This window comes from Phodopus roborovskii, unplaced genomic scaffold (assembly GCF_943737965.1).
Source record: "Phodopus roborovskii unplaced genomic scaffold, PHOROB, whole genome shotgun sequence".
NCBI classification, from domain to species: domain Eukaryota; kingdom Metazoa; phylum Chordata; class Mammalia; order Rodentia; family Cricetidae; genus Phodopus; species Phodopus roborovskii.
The window spans coordinates 14530746-14534014 of NW_026126433.1; the positions used below are offsets into that span (position 1 = coordinate 14530746).

Below are 3269 nucleotides of genomic sequence, written 5' to 3' on the forward strand. Positions count from 1 at the left end.
AAAAAAAAAAAAAAAAAAAAAAAAACATGAAAAGTCAGTTATAATAATGGACACTGAGGAAATCCAGAGAATTTTTAAGGTCATACTTTAAAAACCTGTACTCCAAAAAATTTGAAAATTGAAAGGAAATACACAAGTTTCTGGACAGTTATCACTTACTAAAATTAAATAAATTTAAATAAACCTATAACCTCTGATGAAACAAAAGCAATCATCAAAAGTTTCCCAACCATAAAAAAGCCTAGGTCCAGAAGGCTTGAGTGCAGAATTCTAGAAGCAGAAGGTTCATTACCAAACTCTTTTTATGAGGCTACAATTACCTTGGTACACAAGCCACACAAAGACACCACTAAGAAAGAGAACTACCAAGCAATATTCCTCATGAATATTGATTCAAAAATACTCAATAAAATACTGGCAAATCGAATCCATGAACACATCAGAGAATTCGTCCACCATGACCAGGGATGTAGGGATGGTTCAAAATAGGAAAATCTAGCATTATGATCTACCATATAAACAAACTGAAAGAGAAGAATCAAAAGATCATTTCACTAGATGCTGAAAATGCCTTCAACAAAAATCTAACACCCTTTCATGATAAAGGTCTTGGAGAGATAAGGGATAACAGGAACTTACTTAAATATAATAAGAGCAATGTACAGTAAACCAAACAGCCAGCATCAAACTGAATGGAGAGAAGCTTAAGATGCTTTCTCTAAAACAAGGGATAAGAGAAGGCTGTCTACTCTCTCGATATCTCTTCAATATTGTACTTGAAGTTCTAGCTACCACAATAAGACAACAAACAGAGATCAAGGGGATACAAATTGGAAAGGAAGAAGTCAAACTGTCACTATTTGCAGATGATATAATAGTTTACTAATAGTTTATATAAGTTACCCCAAAAATTCTATCAGGGAATTTCTGCACGCAATAAACACCTTCAGCAAATTAGCAGGATACAAGATTAACTCAAACAAACAAACAAGCAAAAAATCAGTACCCCTATTATATAAAGATAAGAAAGAAGCTGAGAAAGAAGTCTGACAAACATCAACCTTTACAATAGCCACATACAAAATAAAATATCTTGAGGTAACACTAACTAAACAAGTGAAACACCTATATAGCAAGCACTTTGTGTTTAAAGAAAGAAATTAAAGAAGATGCCAGAAAATGGAATGATCTCCCATGCTCTTGGATAGGGAGGATAAACATAGTAAAAATAACAATCCTGTCAAAAGCAATCTACAGATTCAATGCAATCATCATCAAAATTCCAGCACCATTCTTCACCTACCTTGAAAGTATAATATTCAACTTTATATGGAAAAAGAAAATACACAGAATAGCCAAAAAAACCCTGTTCAGTAAAGGAACTCAGGAAACATCACTATCCCCAACTTCATGCTCTACTACTATGTCTTGAACACAGCTTGGTATGGAACAAAAATAGACAGGTAGACCAATGGAATCAAATCAAAACTCCTGGTATTAACCCACATACCTAAGAATACCTGTTTTTGACACAGCAGCTAAAATTACACAATGGGAGGAGGAAAGCATCTTCAACAAATGGTGCTGGCACAACTGGATGATGGTGTGTAGAGGACAGCAGATAGACCCATGTCTATCACCATGCACAAAACTCAAGTCCAAATGGATCAAAGACCTCAACATAAACCCAGCCACACTGAACCTCTTAGAAGAGAAAGTGGGAGATACCCTGGAATGAATTCCAGAACATAACAGCAGTAGCACAGACACTGGGACAGACAGTTAATAAATGGAACTTTCTCCAACTGAGAAGCTCCTTTAAGACAAAAGACACAGTCAACAATACCAAATGGCAATCCACAGATTGGGCAATGATCTTCACCAACCCCAAATCTGACAGAGGGATAGTGTCCAAAATATACAAAGACATCAGGAATATAGTCACCAAAATACCAAGTAACCCTATTAAAATTGTGTACAGAACCGAACAGAGAATTTTCAATACTGGAGTCCAAAGAGGCTGAAAGATACTTAAGAAAGTGCTCAATATCCTTAGGCATCAGGGAGCTAAACCAACACCTGGGTGGGAGTAGCTGCCACAAAGGACTCTGTCCAGAATTTCTTCCACCTGTCCAAAGCATGGGGGATATCTTTGGAAACCTCTTCCAGGGTCATTTTGGAAAAAAAAAAAAAAAGGAAATTAAATGAAATGTGCATTCTTATAGTTGGCCGGAATGCTGCATGGAAGACACCAATTAATTCTATACAAACTGTGGCTGGGTGAAATTGTGACCATGATTCCTACCATTTTTTTCTACGTGGCGATAGTAGAGTACAAGAACATTATCTTTACCACGTGTGATGTGGGTGGCCAGAAAAAGATCTGGTGCTGTAGCGCTATTACTTCCTGAACACCCAAGGCTTGATCTTCATAGAGGACAGCAATGACAGAGAGCGCATGAATGAGGCCTGTGGAGCTCATGAGGATGCAAAATGAAGATGAGGTACAGGATGCAATTCTTTTGGGATTTGCCAACAAAAAGGACCTCCCCAGTGCTATGAATACTTGCCGAAATCCCAGACAAGCTAGTGATTCACTCTCTATGCCACAAGAACTGGTACATTTAGGCCACCTGTGCCACCAGAGGGGACGGGTTCTATAAAGAACTAGACTGGCTTTCTAATTAGCTCTGGAACAAGACCTCTTACTCTCTCTCACTTGCTCTTCTCTGCACTCTGCTTTCCCCTCACGTGGTAAACGTGACCTGTCTCCATTGGTTGGTCACAATGTTCATCCCACCGTGTTGTACATGTGCAGATGAAGCCTGCAGCCAGGTTTTTATTTAATGTCAATAGTTTCTGTTTCCACTGAGGTTGTTTCTGGTACCCCTATGCAATATTACTTAGCTTTTTTTTTTCCTATGAAAAGAAAATCAACTCACTCTCAGTACTGGTGTAGGGGCACGTGGCCTCTGAGAGCCACTGGACTGTAGACTGGTGTCAATATCCATTTGGTTGTTTTTTTTAACACAAGCTCAGTGCATTTTTAAAAATAGTTTAAAAAAATACAGGACAAGAATACTTGAAAGGAGGAAATGCCTAGTGTAGGTTTTGCAGTAATGGTCTGAATGGTGCTCCATCAGATCACCTGTTTCCCTATGGGAACAGGAGAGAAGGTGACAAACCACCATCTGCTACATGGTCACAGTAGAGCCCCTGTGACTCACAGGTCTTTGGGTCACCTGCATTCCATAGCATTGTGTTTATGC

The 3269-nt window shown here is 38.5% G+C and overlaps 1 pseudogene; it reads left to right on the forward strand.

Annotated features, from left to right (window-relative positions):
* The first annotated feature begins 2139 nt into the window (after nt 1-2139).
* Nucleotides 2140-2688, forward strand: LOC127223205 (ADP-ribosylation factor 1-like; annotated as a pseudogene).
* The last annotated feature ends 581 nt before the right edge of the window (nt 2689-3269 follow it).